This window comes from Rhea americana, unplaced genomic scaffold, assembly GCF_003343005.1.
Source record: "Rhea americana isolate MKP2758 unplaced genomic scaffold, rheAme1 scaffold_20, whole genome shotgun sequence".
NCBI lineage: Eukaryota > Metazoa > Chordata > Aves > Rheiformes > Rheidae > Rhea > Rhea americana.
The window spans coordinates 7,693,622-7,712,269 of NW_028186150.1; the positions used below are offsets into that span (position 1 = coordinate 7,693,622).

The 18,648-nt window shown below is 41.7% G+C and overlaps 1 long non-coding RNA gene across 1 annotated transcript in view; it reads right to left on the bottom strand.

The window, feature by feature from the left end:
• Positions 1-2,565: 2,565 nt before the first annotated feature.
• The window catches only part of LOC146596542 (uncharacterized), a 20,051-nt gene continuing 3,968 nt past the window's right edge, over positions 2,566-18,648 (bottom strand). The window contains exons 3-5 of the long non-coding RNA XR_014895729.1: positions 17,906-18,134; positions 14,293-14,404; positions 2,566-2,844 (exon numbers count right to left, since the gene is read on the bottom strand). This is a non-coding gene — a long non-coding RNA (uncharacterized LOC146596542). The remainder of the gene's footprint in view (positions 2,845-14,292; positions 14,405-17,905; positions 18,135-18,648) is intronic.

Genomic DNA, 18,648 nt, shown 5'->3' on the forward strand with positions numbered 1-18,648 from the left:
AGACTTTGAACCCCAATTTTAGAGCTTGAAAATATGCCTTTATGCCTTTAAATAYACTCTGATAATATACTCTGCCCCAGCCATTATAACTAGCCATATAGTAGAAATGCCACATAAAATTCATGTTTAGAAGTAAAAATATCATCATTTAACCATTTCACTATTTTCTAAATGTAATTTAAAAARTAGAATTCCACTGAGACATTTAAAATATATGTATATAATATACATATGCACATACACACATGTTTTTAATGTACATAGGATACACAATGTTATTTTATGGCATAGCAGATGTTTCTTAATTCTCTGACACCACACACTGAAGTCAGATTATGCCAGCCTATTTTATTATGAATAATGTGCTTGCTCCATCATTAAGTGGGTTATTAAAGACATAAACAAACTTTTATGCCCTGCTTTTCAACAGCTGTTGGTGGTCTACAAAGTGATAATCCTGCTTTCAGCAAATAGTCTTAGACTTAAGAACAAAATAAATACATTTCATAGGCAACTGGGTTGACTCATGAACGGGAAGATCACAACTCTGTGACATCTCCAGCACCGCAGTCGCAGAAATGGCATTACTTCTAAGAAAAACCCACAGCTCGCAGGCTGGAAATGAGATGGCTGCTCCGCTCCATACATCATTTCTTCCTATAACCACACAGTAACTTCTGTACTAAGCCAACATGCCTGCCTGGCATTTATTTCAGCAGCAAGAGCGGGAGAGAAAAAATTAGAAAGCAAATATAGATTGTACATAAACAAACATACTGCAAAAATATACTGAACGTGATAATAGCTGGGCTTTTTCCTTCCTAATTAATTATGCGTCGAAGGCACAGTTGCAAATCCTTTAACATTAGCTTTGAAGAAAATCAGCCGAGTAGCTTTTGTACTTCAAACAAAAGGGTAGGAGAGGACAATAAAGGTTACGTGGCCACGTCCCGGCACCGCCGCAATAGCTATTAACCGAAGCGGATGTGACCCCACCACGACAACCTTCCAGAGGTGGACAGGGAAGAGGTTTTATTCTTATAAATAGGACCGATGCCAGGTCAACCAGGCCCCCTCACTTTGGACTTCCTAAAGAAAACAGCGTCAGACAGCTGAGCAGGAGAGTTACGAGGAGTGCTGAGATAGGAAATATCGAAGGTTCCTGATATATTATGATTGGCCCGGGGAACAAGGAAGCTGCGAGCCAAACGTAGCCCTAAAGGGTGCTAAACTTTACAGCGCTAACGTACACAACAACATCCTCATACAAGCAGATGTTTCAAAAAAAAAAAAAAAAGAGAGAGAGAGAGAGAGATGGAAATTGTATTTAGACCACGTTGCACTCACCCTAGGGAGGAAAGTTAGAAAGAAAAGGGGAGAATGTGGAACCAATTTTCAAGCTTGAGCAACTGAAAGTCTATTAAATGATTCTGTCATCAACGTGAGACGAGAAAAAAAAGTAATAATTTATACAACAAATTGGGTAATTGTAGCTGCATGGACAAATGGTATTTCTTCCCTGATAACTGAATAAACATTGTTACAAGAGGAAGGTTATAAGGAAATAGCCACTTTAGTGAACTACACGCACCAGGTCTCCTGCTTCTGTTTGCATCAAAAGAAAGGTATTAAAGAATGAATGGCGTAGGTGCTCCCGGTCACAAACAAACATTTTGAGCTACTTTATTATTTTGTCAGTAGCTGCATTTGAGCTGCTAAAGATGGGTTCAAGTTCATGCAACTAGAAGCAGTCTCAGCCTGATTACTGCATTATAACAAATTTAAATCCGTTTAACACTCTTGAATGTATAGCAGTGTAAAGTGGAAATTACAGTAGTAACACGGTAAATGTATAATTTATTTATTTTATCTATGGCTKCCTGAAATAAACATAAAAAGCAACAAACCTGAATAAACAGTAGTAAGCGCATCCAGAAAATAAGTACTAGATGCGTCGTGGAAGTAGCAGCAACTTAGGGGAACACTGGGATGTAACGGAGTGTCCTCTGTGTGACTATGCTGATTTAACACCAGAATAACGTGGTGGTCAGTCAGGTCCAGCAGAAGTACCAGCAGAGCAAACTTGAAAGACAGTGAAAATACAGTGGGCAGAGCACACGTGGGAATACAAACCTAATGGTTAAATTCCTAAGTTTCAGGACCTTCAAGTTTTTATTTTCTTTTCTGCCACAGACTTCCTGTGGGATGCTGGGCAAGTCACTTAATAGCTTTTTTTTGCCTTTGTATTGTTCTGTGCAAGATTATACTGGATTTTGCTTGTGGAAACCAGGCCCTCAGTGCCAGAAAAATCTTCTGGAAGGGACACTGTTGAAGTATAAATTCCTAAAAAGAAAAAAAAAAAAATCTTACCCAATGTAGGCGTTTGCAACATGCAATCCTGAACCAAACTCAAAATTTGTTWCCTCTTCAAATTAGGTGGAAATTGCAGCACAGACTGCCTCGGCAGGGCTGTTCTAAAGTGCAAGCGCTCTTCCTTGGGAAAAGGCTGAGCCTTCGGATTTCCCTTACCGGGGGTGACGCTCAGGTGCGCGCAGCAGCCCGGGTGCCAAGGAGGAGGGTGTAAATGCAGCCTGAGCAGAACCCGGCTTACAAGCCGGGGGCGATCCGAGGCCTGGGCTCTGCGAGGCGTCACCTCACGCGGCGTCAGCGGGGCCCGTCCGGGCTGGCCTTTGATAGCCCGCAACCCAAGCAGTACGAAGCCAAAAGGCTTTTCCCAAGGATAAATGTTATGTTGATTGCATCCATCTTTTTATGTATCCCTCCATCCGCCTGAACACGGCACGCGTGTAAACAGAGGCAGCCCCCGTTCCCCCTCGCTCGTGTCTGAAATGAAAAATAATAAAAAAATACTTACATGGTTTTCACATTACGCTATTAGAAAGCTATAGTCAGTATAACACAGAAAAAAAAATCACAAAGAACGATTTGCATAGCAAACACATTTCACAGTAGTTTTGGACAAATGCCCTCGGTAAATATGTTTAAAGTCATGTACAACAAGAATATTTTATCACAAGTAACCATGTTTTAATAAACACTTCATCTTTTTGTATTTCATTCTTTCTCATCATAATAATAGAAATATAACACCATATATCACTGTAAAACACATTTCCACATAAATGCTGATAAGCACAAAATATTTTTCATCATTTACATTTTAACTGTAATAATATATGGCAGGATTAAAGCTGCATCCATCATGTGTCTAACTAACCTTGCTGTAATGAATTTTTAAATGTAATGGTTTCTGTCACAAAGTAAAATCATACATAATATCTTTTGACACAGTATGCCTGGTATACGCAAGGTTTTAAAATGTAAATGCAACTTCATTTTTAATTAGATTTATAAACTCCGATCACTGTTTGCTTTTCTCCAAACCAAGGGCGAAGGGGAAAGCGCGTGCCGGTGCCAGGACCGCACGTTTCTCGGGGCGGCGCGGGCGAGGAGCGGGGCGCGGGGAGCCGGCGCCGCGTCGCCGCCCGCCGCCGTCCCGCGCCCGGGCACCCGCGAGGACGCGGCCGCCTCGGGCCCCCTTCGCCACCGGGCTTCAAATCGCAAATAATCCCGCTCACCAGAGGGGAATCATTAAAAATAATGTGCGGGCGCTTTCTGCTCCGCGAGCCCTTTTTCTTGATACGCGATTTCCTTCAGTGATTACCGCCGCGGACGCGTTCCTGCCATATGGATGGGAGCCGGGCGAGGAGGCGGCTCAATACCTGAGTGGTTAATTAAGAGCTGTTGCTGGGCCACAAGAAGCAGGTTTGAAATCCCTCTTCACTCACCGACAATGAGTAGCTTTTTTAGCAGCAGCAGTCACTGGGGACAGCCAGAAGCGCAGGGTAATTATTTGAGATAACATACAGCTGAAGAGCGTGCGTGCGTGCGTGTGTGTGCACGCGTGTGCGCGCCGGCGTGCGAGGCTGCGGCGGGGGGGCCTTTGAAAGCAGGGCGACAGGACAGAACAGCCTCTATAAAAAGGTCAACGCTCCTCTTCTTCTGTACAGTGTCGGCGGTCTCTAACACCTTTTTAGAATGAGTGACAACGGAGTTCTATCTTTTTTTTCCTTTTTTCTTAAATGAATATCTTATTTTGTATTCAAACTTTGCAATTGTGAGCATGGCTCTGCCAGCCCCATCTGASCGAGCTCCTCTTACTCCATCAGTGGGGATGCCGGCGTGACTTTGATTGCATTGATGCAAAATAGCAGTAATTTTGGCATTAACTCGTGGAAACCTTGGGCTCTCCCAAGAGCAAAGAAAAAATGCAGCAAAACAAGATCCACGAACGCAATAAGGAAGGTCCTTAACTTTTTAGAAATTTAGAGCTAAATTCTCAGCAGGATAAATCTGCATATGGCCACAGAAATGGGAAACAGYGTGTTGGCTATAAATGAGTGACCCGGTTAAACCTGCTGAGGATCTGGCCTTTGGACTAGAGCTTAGCTTACAGGCAGGGGAGTCAAGGTTGTCGTGCCATCAAAAACCCAAACACGGGCTCAAATGCACGCCCTTTCCAGGGGTGCTCTTGCTGCAGCGTATCACATTAACTGGTTTTTTTGGCACAATGTTAAGAAAAAAAGCAAGGTAACTTTTAAGGGCTGTATTTTCCGAAGTAAGCCGCATCTGAAACGCTTATGAATCGCTGGAGCGGGTCGCCATGCAAGTCCGCCACTGGAGAGCAAACAGACCGTCGCAGCCGCTGCAGACTGAAGGTAAAGCAGRTAGTAACACGCTGCAGTACTATATTTCTTTTCTCCGCTGCAGCGGAGAATATGAACATCACCTTCTTCAGTCATCAAAGCTCAGTCCCATCTACACCGCGGGCTCAAAATGCTATTTCCCTGACTTTGGGTTTTTTTTTTTCTTTTTTAATGAAAGCCTTTCTAGTTTCTTACTGAGCAGACAAATGATGAAACCTTTCTCATATGTTTTTTTGGCATTTCCAGAAAATCCCATATGTGATCTCCAACTTAGACGACTTAAATCTCCATCCAAATATGAGCTCTCTGACGCTCGCACAAGCACTTAGCTTTGTGCTGTGGGGTAAAAATAAATCCAAGAAAGAAAGAAAAATGCAACCTCCCCCTCACCCCCTCCCCACATCTCCTCAAACGCTGGAAGATATTTGCACCGAGCAAGCCCAGCTTTCCAACAAATGCGACGGCTCTTCAAGCCCACCAGCTTTGGCTGCTCTTGGGGGTGGGCAGCACCCCCCAAACCTGCAGGCCGAGGCCGGGGGACCACGGCGTACCTGCTCGCTTTCTGTATTTTAAAGGGAGGTCTTGCGAGCCTTTGATGTTTCGAGAGCGCAAASAGTGCTGCTCTCGTAGTGGCACTTTTGCCGGTATAACTGTCTCAGCTTTGTTTAGAAACTGCCCAATATGTTAATTATCTCCTTTACCTCTGTGGCATTATACTGTCAAGCTGTACAACAGTCTTTAGAAAATAAAAGCTAACACCCTAAGCTGCTGTACCCGGCTCCCATAGTATCTCTTCCCTGACAATGCCTGAGCTGTCAGATCAGAAGAGGCGTCATTCGAATAAAGGTGGGCAGATGTGTGATAATGAGACAGAAGCATACAGATGCTAATATCGCTGTTCAGCAGAGCAGGCTCGTCTTCGTTAGGCAGACCCAGGTAGCAGCTGCAGACTGTCAGGCGCGGGAATGCTGCTTGCTCTTGATTCTCATTTAAGATCAGCTTCGTTCGCTGTCTGTCAGTGAACTTTTCCCTCACAGGAGCCTGGACCCCTAGGTGATCAGTCACATTTCGACATAACTAGATGTCAAAAGAAGTTTAAGTTGTATGACGAACTGTGATGCATTCCCCGTGCTGGCTGGCAGTCTCAGCCCTCCAAGGCGTCTTGTTAATGATGCACCTGGAAACTCTAGAGTATTTCCCGTATTTTGTTTTCTTATTAAAATACTGGCTAAGCCTTTGTCAATATCCATGTCAGCAACTGTAAGCTCAAGACAATATTATCACAAGCATAATTTGATTTAAAAATGGAATCACAGACCTATGCTGACCCGGCAGCAGGAGACTTGTACGGAGCGAGCGGGATGCTAGGTTTTTGGTACCGTGATTTAGCATCATCAATTAAAACAAAATATTTCTGATTTTCTCTTGGGTAAGGAGAGGGCATTGCAAGGCAGGGGAAATGCATTTTACCAGAACTGCCCTCCGAAACGGGACTGCAGCCAGCAGAGCGGCTGAACCCCACCAGGAACGAGATAACGGGGCGCCTGCACGGGTGAGCAAGCCATTCAGAGACGCCGCAACACAAGTAACCCGCGACTGTCGCTTTGCGCGCCGCAGAAACCTTTGAACTGGGAGCGCGGACTTCGCCAGCCTTTCCTGTGCTGCTGCGAGCTGTTTACCCGCCCCTCGCYTTCCAAGGGCAGACAGACTGTGGCTATTTTACATAAAATACATGTGTGTGCACACACAATGCAGCAAACACTCGCCTGCAATATTTGTGTGACAGGACCCAATAYTACTTGGCCCTAAATCATATCACGCCCATTTTTACTGTCAATCGCAACAGTTTTTTTCACCCCTTCTCATTTACGTTTCACTGTTCCAGGTCTTGCTAAGACAAGTCCAGGTGCAATTAACGGGTTTTCTTATATTCTAAAATTTCTGAATTAAAAGATTACAGSGGAAGAGACCTAATGATTTACGAAGTTCTTCCTTTCCTTGTTTGGGGTGCGAGAACTGCGTGGCGCACGCGAGCCTGATGTTTGCGACACGGATGTTTTCATCCGAGAACAACTGTCACTACGCCAGCAGAATTGCTGAAAGCACCAAATTGGAAACGCTCGTGCCCCTCACAACCAAAAGTCGACGGCAACTCTCGGCCTGACGCAGATTAAAGAGAACATCGTCGATAAGTCGGACGCGCCGTGCACGTGAGGTTTCTGGCCTCTCCCGCTGAGGCCGCGGAGCCGGCGGCGTTGCGAGACGGGATACCGAGCCCGACGCGCACCGGTTCGATCCACGCAGCCTTCCTTTGCTCCCCTTCCTCCAGCAACAAATTCAGCCTTTTGCAGCAGCGAACAGGAGACTTGGCAATCTGTTTCTTTGTCTGCTTTCCCCCATCGATATAATTCTTAATTAAACACTTCTTATGGCCAGTTTATATTCACTAATACTTTCTAATATAAAACAAGATGTCTCCCCCTAGATTCTGGTATTTAGTAGCCTGAAGCTCATTAGTGCATGTGTTCTCACCCAGGAGTTTTAAATATTTAACTAGCTAGGATTCTTTCAAGAGGTCTTAACCTTATAATTTGTAATAACTTGGGGATCTCATATCTAAAGTGTTAGTTATTAAAAATGTTTCTTCCCTTCACCCTGCATTGATTTCCTACTTCTAGCAATCAAACTAAGAGCTATTAGGCCAAACAACTGCAGCTGCCTATTTATTTCATTGTAGTAAAACATAAGTGATGATAATAGATTTCCTAATAGAGATTGATCTTCCACAAAAGCCAAAAACAAAGCAGGCACTGCTGGCTGTACCGTGTAAATATTACGTGTTATGCACTGCACGGGTAAAATCACTCAGCTATAGAATAATATAGGAAGGTCCACAAAAATGAGTGTACTGACTGATATACCCCTGCACGGAAAGATATTACTTCTGTTGCTTGTAATGGCCTGAGCATGCGATACAAGTAAATTTTGTCTAAAAATTATCTAAGGACCACCTAATGTGCTCTGATGCTACTGAATGTCAAAAATGTCAGCAGCTTCCAGTAATGACTTTCTGACATAAACAGTAAGGGAGAGATATTACAGTTACTGAAGGAGTTGCGAGGACAAGCATGCATTTTCATGAGAGGTCTCTTTGAATGGCAGCAAGTACTCAAGCAGGCAGCTTTCCCTGCCAGTTAAGCTGGCCAAAGAAAGCGCTCTTCCCCTGAAAGACAATTAAAATGAGTTAAATGAATTAAAAAGGCCCTGCACAGTTAAAACACGGTCAGAGGTTAGAACCGGTAGTATCTGAATTTATGAAAATCATGTGGCTGCCAAGCCTCAGAAATTGTGTGTAACAAGGGAGCCATTCAAGTTGTAACATAAACAGCTTTGTAAAATTGAAGGCAATATACGTAATTTTTAATTTCTACGAGGTGATTTTGTCAGCAGTTTTGCCATCTTAGGTCTCGGAAAAAAATACAGATTTTTAAAATTTGATTTTTATCAGATGGCTTTCCTAGACAGTGAGATATTAACAATGTGTTTGTAAGCTAGGAGCGGCAGATAAATGAGCGGCCTTTCAGTTTGTTATATTTTTATGATAGGGGAGATGACATTAGCTGGTTATGTGTGCCTGTCATTCACATTTGTCTGCAGAATGAAATTATAACAAAGAGAGGGATAAACATATGTTGTACCCAAAACAGGAAAATGCAAAAGCATTCCCTACAGCTCCTTTGTGTAACCTAGATATTCACCTGCAATCAGTTATTTAGCTTAGCTGTTTTCACAGGAGTAAAATGTCTGCAATAATTACTCTCAGATATTTAAATATTAATCTTGCACCAGAAATCTTGGGATGCTGGAGAATACTTTTTTGCCCATTACATACACAAAGTCTATCAGAAAGCATTTGTCTCCGCACTCTTTATTCACTTTCAAAGGGTTAAACAGCCTATTTACTGGGCTGTCACAATCTGTATCCCAAATCATGAAAAAGTCTGGCCTAGTTTTGTTCAGCATCGAGACTTGTCTTCTTGGCCTGTTGTTGTTACCATCATGTAATATCCATGACAATCGTGTTGTGCTTTTTAGGGGCTCTGTAGTGCTAAATCTGAGGGGCCATTTTAAGCCAGTAAAGGGCTTTATTTATGTGGATTTGAAAGAGTCTTGTGAAGGGCCTTCCACTCAAAATCCTCTTCAGCAGGTCATCCTGGTTTCAAAAGGATTTAGATGCAGAGGCAGTGATCAGTACTTCTATCACGTTCTAATAGACTGACATGAGCATTTGTGCCTGAAAGACAGGGGGAAAAAAGTGATGCAGATTTGCCCTAAATTGGACCGACGCACAAAGCAGGGAGCGCCGTTGACGGACGAGGTAACCCCTCACACCCTTCTTTTACACTTCTAACCGGTGCCGCACAAAGGGAGAGCCGTGGGAAGCTGCATGGGAGCAAAGCATATCCATTTTCATGGACCATATGGAAATTTTGTTTTGTGTACAGAGAAAGTGTCTGATAACAGTGACCTTAACTGCCATATGTGTATGGTGAATAGTAAACAGAGCAAACCACTCAGCTCTCTGACCCTTAGCATATGGACATCTCTACCAAAGGAGAGTTTTCACAGCACATCCACTTTCACTGTCATCTCACTGGTAACCCAGGGGATTTCACTAGATTTGTTAATGAATTGCTCTATTGACTTATATCTGAGCTTGCCTCATTAGAGTAGAAGAACAAAATTTTTATCTATGTTTTCGTGAAGGGGACCAGAATGCCCCTCCTTTGTTAAGAGCTGGGTAATCTGTAGGGCTGTCATCTGTTTTGAACTAATTTATTGTGTCAGTTTAAGAAGGCTCTTCAGTGTTCATTGATGCTCAAGCTCCACTCCAAGCCTCTTTAAATCAATTTTTTCCTTGTGAGTGGAATGTTTTTTAGGCCCCTGCTTGGTTTACAAATAGCTGAACATGTTGTTACCCTGGTGCTGGCTAGCTTTAGAGTGCCAAATACAAGCAAACTCAGTGAGCCTCCATAGCACCACCTGTCATGAAATGGCTTTCAAAGAGGCTACAAGCCTTGTACAACCTTGTACCATTCACCTTCCCCACCCACCATCACTCAAACAACAGTTCTTCATAAACTAGCCTACATTGTACCCGGACACAAGTATTACAAAAATTGAGGCTGTGAATAGACCATAAACATTCATATTTCTACCATGCTGTAGTTAGTGATGGACCATTGCTTTAGGATTTCCAGCGTTTGAAATACAGAATGGCCTCTGACTATAAACGCTGTGATAGCCATCAATTAGCATGTTATTAAATAGTACACCAATAAAGAACACATTATGCCTAATGGCCAATGTGGAATCAGAAAGAATTAGTAAAATGGGGTTCAATAAAATGCAAACCGCAAAGACAAGCTTCTGAAGATTGGATCTGACTTGTCTCTACTTTCAAGGAGATAAATGGCTAATGCAGGAAACTTCTTTCTGCCACTCCTTTAACTGCCTCGAATACACACCACACCACACTAGCAGGAATGGACACTTTGGGCGCACTGCAGTGTGGCACCTGAAGACACAGCAAATCCCTAAATACCACAGGATCTTTAACATCCATCCTAACCACGCAGTTATGTGTTAGACTTGGACCAAAAGGCCTTGATGATACAGTGAACTGCAGATCCCTGGATCTTTCTATAARCAATAAGTAAGAATACCGCACTTGTCTGGCACCACCATACCAATTTATAGACTACTGTTTTTCCCTTCTTCCCTTGCTGCTCATGAAAATCATTCTGGATTTAAAAGTCACAGGAGAGTCACCCAGAGTCTTAGTTGCAACCACGGTCATTTTCTCAGAATTAAAAGCAACTCAAAAGAACTATAAAATTAGCTGCCTTTGGCACCAGTGATCTTGGCACATTGCGCTGCTGTCAGTGGGAGGTATGCCGGAAATTCCAACAGCTAGTCTTAAAAAATGAAAGCTGGTAAATGTTATTTTTTTGTAACATTAATACGGGAAAAGAACGAAAAATACTAATCTGAGACGGCCCCTTGTCCATGCATGTGTATGATGCATGAAGGAGTGATCTGAGTTATTCTAACTTCAACTGCCTTGTGCAGTAAAACACAAAGTATGGAGATCTCCTACAGTGTGAGGGGTGGAAACATGTTTTTACTGAATAGGGGCCAAATTTTGCAGCCCTTACTCAAGYAAAGTTCCTGTTGAGCTTTCAACAGTAGCTTTCCCTCAATAGGGATTTCACCACTTACAATCACCATTTTTTTTTATACTGGTAGCCAAAATGGAAGATGTGCTGGAGCAAAGCAGTCTCTAAATGCCAGCTTCTGCAGATGGTTCATACCCATGTATTTTCCATGCAGTTTAACCTTCAGAGTCAACCAGCTCATTTTATTTTGAAAGCTTTAAGCTTTGGCTCTGGACAAAAAGCACAGTGAGCTGAACGAAAGATCTTAAAACATAAAGCCATACCTGCACGTGAGGAGGCAACACCAGCTCGTTTCTCTGCAGATGCATTTCTCTGAGTTACCATGGAGTCATTGGCTCACCCGGCATCTACTCTGCCTGCACAAATGATCTCATCTTGCTACCAAAATCTATGTGTAGAGATTGTTAATAAGAATCCAATATTAATAAAGCCATGGTATTGAAGTTGTCATAGTTATTTCCTACTCTAAGCATAGAAAATAACTATGTTCTATTACCTCAAGTATCACAGAAAAAGAACTGAGGGTAAATACTAATTTTTTTGTAGGAAAAAAGTGTGTCACACATCAATAAATATTGAGACGTGAAAAGCAATTTGGGGGTATACAGGGAACCAAAAACACATTTCTTCGGGGCTCAGTCATTCTGCGGTTGGCATGACTGTCAAACATCTGCACCAGTTTCACTGTGTGAATCCTGCATTTTAGCATGCTTAGAAGTGTACTGGAGTACCTAAACACTTGTTTTGCTGAATGTCAGCCTGAGAGCCTTTTTAGCTGCAGAGTATTATTACAATTTTTTAAAATGAAAAACATGCAAGCAAAATGCTTACATTTCACTGCAGCTTTTTTAATTTTGTTTTATTTGGAATTGTGTTTAAAGCCATTTGGTTTGTTTATGTTCATTTAACCCAGGAAGCTTTCTCTACCAAAACCAAAGGAAGCTAAAAGAAGGCCTATTTGACAGTGCATAAAAAGACATACTATCATTATGCACAATTTCTTGCAGTGACATTGGTGGTTTACAGGTTGATAAATCTAAATCTGAAACTTTAAGAAATTTAGAAAACCGTGAGTTAATTGTGGCAGAGTTGCTAGGCTGCTTATACTATTTATTTTTTTTCTTAAATTGCTAACCGGCTCCACTCATTTAACTACATTTTTTCGTTTTTTGTTCCAAACCAGGCTTTCTTAAACATCACCACCCTAGGCCCCACAGTCATGTCTGCAGACAAGAGTTCATATCTGATTTTGGCTGTAAATGAAAATAAATGTATGGCCACATCACGTTCTCCACTCATTCATACAACAAAAAATCCTGCAAATTGGCACAATAAACCTTTTCTGATCGTGATGGTGTGCTCCTTCCCCCGTCTTATCCGCAACACTGATTTAAAATATACCTTAGACTGAAAAATCAGGATGGGCCCCGAAGGTTAAAATTTTAACACAACTCTGTGGAAAAAATCTTATAAAAGAATTTGCCTACAGCAAGCTTGACTCAAACCTTGAGTCAACTCAACACTTAATAGATACCAGAATATATTGCTGTGATAGTCCTATGAAATAATGACTAATTACTAATACATACAGGATGTTTTACCTTACCAGATGGTATATTCATACGTGTAGGAACTGAAACAAAAACCAGTAAATATAGGAATCAAGATTTCAAGCCACCCATTCCTCTWTTTGTTTTGTTTTTTTCTATTAGGGATTTTTAACCGATACTATATAATTGATTAGCACTTCGGAAACAATGGTAACTGCTTAACTGCATTTGGCAAAAAAAGTCTGAAGCTCTGTTATTTGTTTGTGTTTCACTCTGGAATGATAACAAAACCATTTAAATGTTCTTGCAAAGTTAACTGGGTTCAAATAGCTGGGCTTGGATAGAAAGTGCCAGAGTTCATGCTGGGCCTCAAAACCTTACTTTTGAAATTAAAAAAAAAAAAAAAAAAAAAAAAAAAAGTCTCCCCCCTGAAAACACTCTAAGCGGCCTCACTACCAAACAGATTCAATGAGTGGAAGTAGAGGGAGAATAAACCATCTTAATCAACTCTGTTGCTATAAATAAAAGTGAAGGACCCTTGAAAAACCCATTGACATACTTTCACACCGCAACTCAAGTCCTCTAGAGGAGTTTCATGATCATAACATCATGTTTGGAGGCACAAGAAAGCAGGSGACTTGTGTGCATTCTTTGCCCCATGATGATGTTTCCATAAGAAATAACTGGAAGTTTCAACTGTGACAACTTGCRCTGACCCATGGGAATGCAAACATCTATCTGCTGATAACGTGCTGAGATAATGCACGTCACCACCGCAGCAAGCATGAGGACACTTGTCTTCACTTAGTTTATATCCACTCTATCACATTCCTGGCCACACTTCCCTATCTGTCCTTTCAACACACACGGCACATTCTTCCAGCGAAGCACAGAACTTGCTCCTTCAAAGAGACCCGAGCAGCGCGGTTACCCTCGCCCTGCCGCAGCCGCGCAAATCCCAAGGCGAGCGAGAAGGGCTGTTCTAGGAGATCATTTCCACCCATTTTCACACCATTTTCCACAGCCCTTCCCATGAGGCCATGACTGTTGGCCTCACGCTAGTCTTTCCTCCCACGAGACAGCAGCAGTGTAACACTGTAGTCTGGAATTTGGTAACCACCCAGAAAAAAGCACCCACGCGAGACAGCTTGTTTGCTACCCATTAGTCTACTGATTATTTCTCCTCTTTGCTGAAACCAGAAGCATATACTGCATCTTATTTTTTAATTTAGTCAAGACTCCGACATCACAAACAGTAACAGAATCCTTATTTTTAGAACTAGTTGACATTCGTTCGTGATGCAGCCTCTTGACAAAAATATTCCATTGACTGAGTGGCATGTAGGGAACCTGGAGAAAATGCTGAACAAAACATTTGACAGCAAAAAAAAAAAAAAAAGGTATTCTCAGTCTTCTGCTTATTCGAAGAGTGGAGAACGGGTCAGGGAGACAAAAGGGGAAAACCCCAAAGTGAAAATATTTCATTTTGCATAAATGTAGTTTTGGAACACTTTTATCACTGGAAAATAAAAGCATTATTGCCAGTCATGGGGAATAAAAAAATCACACTATATTCTCTTTCAGAAAGTATCTGGTAGGTTCTGATTTCACTTAATACTTTAAAATTCAAATAAAACCATACTAATTCAAACTTAACCCTGAAATTAGCGGATTTATAGCCATTTATATTGGTTTAATTTGACACTGAAATTATATTCATTGAAACTACAACATCTTTCAGGTGTTTACTTGCTAAGCTAAAGCAACTGATATTACCTGTTAGACTGTAGGGTGGTACAGGGGAGTGTCTCCTGTATTCAATATTATCTGATGTGGAGAGATTATCAGTTGTCCCTGTTTCCACCTCAGATGTCTTCTGTCCCTTCCCCTGGGAAGATACATTGAATTAAATTATTTTCTGGTGACTAAGAATCCAATCTAGTTACCCCTGGATTCATGGGTATGGATTTCAGTGGGTGTCAGATGCGACAGCACAGGGCCTCGCTAGGGCCAGGAGCTTTAGGCTCCTGTTTTTGTCTTCTCCAGAGGGTCTCCTTACCAATGAATCTCCAGTGGGGGTACAGAGTTCACCTTTCAGACTGTGATGTCAATAATCTTACGTTTTTTTAGTATAATTTTTCTTTGAAGAAATTCCCTCCCTTCCCTGCCAGCCTACTACTATTTATCACTTGTATTGTGGCTTCTTTGTAGTGTTGTACATAGCACAGTGAATTGCTCTGAAATTCATCTCAAGAGGCAAGCAATATGATTTGTTACCTAACCGGCGCCAGAATGGATGAAAACCATGCAGCCTGGGATATACATTTTAACTGGAAAAAAATTATTTAAATTTAGAAAAAAAGTAATTTTTCAGTTAAACCTTTACCAGATGTGGTATTGTGGCACATGCCAAATTCCTGGAAAAGGCAGGAAAACAACCCCTGAAGTCTAATGCCAGTCATCGGAAGGAACGTCTCCACATACAACTGAATGTTTTTTTTTTTTTTTTTTTTTTTTTGGGGGGGGGGGAGCATCTTGTGGGAGCAGTTCAAAAGACTGCACTTTTTTATATATATAATTGAATACAGTGACCAATTTTCACAGCACAAATTGCACTATCAATTTACAGCTGCTGTTCTAAAAAAGGTATTTTACTGGCACACTAACTATAAAAGTTCAGCCACCTAAATTACACAGATTGATCTGTCTGCACTGGAAATTACAATTTAAGGTTTATTTATCTATGAGTATGCAATGCACCTGTTCTAACCTCCAGACAAATTACCACAAAATCCAGTGTCTGCTAATAAGGCATTCACAGACTCTAAAACTGAAAATATAACCCCTTTTGCCTAAAATCCTTCAGACCTATCAACCCTTAGAGACTAGTCYGGGAAATATTTCTGCTACATAACTAAAGCTCACAGGCAGGAGGAGGGAACGTATACTGGGTTTGATGGTGGTAAAAGAAGAATGGTCATCTTTAACCAAATGAAAAATTTAACCAAATTATAAATTKAAGTATATCAGCTGATCTAATCTGCAGAGATGTAACAACGAGGAGGAGGAGTATTATTGGGCCTGATTGCTCAAAATTCTGCTTTTATTGTATCTGGAAATGCATTAGCTGCTGATACCTAGTTTGAGAACTTTGAGAGCAGTCTACAAAGCATGCTTTGAAGAGACCCAGTGAGAATGAACTGCTTTACACTCTTACAGGAACCTTCCAGGTATTCTTCAGATGTCATCTTAGGTACAATGTATTTCATTAATCCAGCTTTAAATTTGGAAAACCATGAATAATGCCCGATATTTAAGTTCAAGCACGGCAAAGGGGAATGCACTGTCCATGCTCAGTTGCAAACCCCCTCCTCCCAAAAGACATTCTGGACACATACAGTACGTACATGCATTTTTAGAATATGAGACCAAGTGGCCTTGAGGCCATGGTCAGCAGGAGGAGTGACAAAGCAGCACCCTGTGGTGCACAGCAGCAGTGCGGGCAAATTAACAATCCCTAGTGCTATTCACAACAAGAAAAGAATGGAGCCATTCAAGAGTAAATCCATCTGTCCCTGGGAGGGTTCACAAGAGTGTCAGAGAAACCTCACAGTCAACAGTCTCTAAGTGCTAGCAATAGACAGGACCCCAGCAGAATCAGCAGAGATACTGGATCTTTTGTCCATTGGCAGAAGTTCTACCATCTGTTTTCTTACCATTCTACTACAGTGAACAGAGTTGAATCTACCTGATGATTCAAGATCTGCACAAGTGCTGCCTTTGCCAGAAATGCATCTTCACTAGGAACATAACCAATGCCTTCCATAAGTTTTTAGACAAACACACCTCTGTTCATAGACAGAGGCCTTTGAAATCAATGCTTAAACATAAGTCATCTAAATGCACCTCAGGTCTGCACTAGTGATGGTCATTGAGACAACCTTGAAAAAAGGAATCACAGGTAACTGCATCTGAAAATATGAATCACATCATTGCAGTGATGTCAGCCCCTATTTGTGGGACAGAGTTCTAAGAACAGAGACAGAGAAGGTGAGACAGTCTTCTAAGAAGTTTGATCTATCTCATGCATCTCAACAGAAGCTAACTCATATGCTAGTGATGTTCAGCTGTCAACACTGTTAACTCTTTGCTTGTCAGGGCACCTAAGACAGGAAGATTGGATTACAATGACCTGTATATTTGCTGAGAGTACTGATCTCATTTTGGTACCTCTAAGGAGAGATCTCACCACTTTTTCCCCATTCCTTTTCCCCTCACCTACCCCAGTCAAGGACCTCTGATCTGCTTCTGCAGGAATACTTTCCAAAGAATCCAGGAGAATTTATGCTGTTCTGTAAGTGGAATCCAACAGACACTCTTCACGTATATTCAGGCAGTCCTGAGTGAAGCCTAAGCCCAAGGAATTCCAGGCATGCCTGATCACAGCTTGAACATCTGCACGGCTTACTGTGAGTGGCTCATCTCATCCGTGGAACCTGGAGGATTATCACATTATCTGTGCCCCATACTAAATCTGAGTGATTCTGTCTCCAAGGCAGATGGAGAATATGCCAATTGGGTTTAACCAGCCTGTTTACTCCCTCAGATAACTGCTGGACATGAGGTCATAAGGTAAGGGAAGATGACGCAAACCTTCTTTGGCTCCTCCTAAGTCATAGCATGATACATTAAAATTTTTATTTTATTCTAGCCTATAACTGCTGCCAATGAATGATGACAATACAGATTAAGAGGGTCATTTAGGGGCTACTGTGTCAGTTAGTGAGAAAAAAAATAGCAGTGTATCAAGCCACAGATAACATACAAAACAATAGCCTCCTTCCATCTGAGATCTCTACGGAAACACTGTCCTAGAGTATTCTCTCCCCTTTTCCCCCTTTCAAGAAGTAAAATCCAACCTCTCCAAATGAGCTGAGAATAATTATGCACTCTGTCTTCACTCTAAGGGAAATGATTATACTAATTGGTCCAGCTTTAAATTCAAATGCTCTTTTGGAAAAGGACTTTAATAAACCTAAGATCCATGTCTTTCCGTCCTTCTCTTTCCTTACTCAGGTAAAGCTTTTACTAGCTACTGCCAGTAAGAGATGCACAAAGGCAAATTAAAGACTTAAATATGATCCTCAATACCAACAGCAGAACTGTAATTAGACCCTCCATAGGTTTATTAGGAATGGGTCTCTCCCTTCATATCCCCAGCCAGCCAACAGGCTTGCTAGCCGCGCAGTGCTACTCCCTCTACAGAAATACCCTTTGGAGGGTATTTCTGTAGGACTGGAGGAGGTCAAAGCCCCAACACTTCCCTTTGCATTAGCACATAGCCCTACTGTATGCGATGGATAACGCATAGGAAGGAATACTCGCGTACGTGCACTCCTGCCGCAGACTTAGGAGTTCTTCAGAAGGGTTGTTCTGCAAGAGCTTCTTGCGGGGCAATGCAGCAGAGTCCCAGAGACACACAGGCTCTGTGCCACTGCCTGGCACAGCACGACTGTTCAAACATCTTTCCTCAGCAGCTGTGGCTCTACTGTTACTCCATAAGGAGAGGCAATCTCACCGAGTTCAATGCTGGGTATGAGGCAAGCGTAACTCATCACCTAGGAGAAATATTAAAACTTGCTAAATTTCACAGAGGATGAGGCTGCAGACAGGACAGAATAAAAGCTACCAAAGAAAATACATGTCAGATGCTTGCCCCTAACTGGCCCCTTATACTGGCTATTGAATATGCCTCACATTTCTCACCATTAAGTGGAAAGAGCTAATAAAAAAAAAAGAATATCAAACAATCAAAACATAAAAGTGTACAATGGTCATAAAACAATCCATTTTTCTTTCTTAATGTTTCAGCTGCCTGAAGAATACTTTTCTGGTACAAAAGAGATAACTATATATCTTCTGATTTTATTGGCTGCAGATTACACTAATTATCATAAAAAATTACTACCACTAATAAAAATTCTATTATAAGTTACTTATAGTAATCTCTAGGGTACTATACTTAGCTTAGAAAAGAGTGTAATTACACTGCATTACAGGGAGAATTTGTTTCCTGAAGCAGCTTTAACACTGTTTCTTTTAACACTTTAAAGTTGTGTGTCTTTTTTTTTT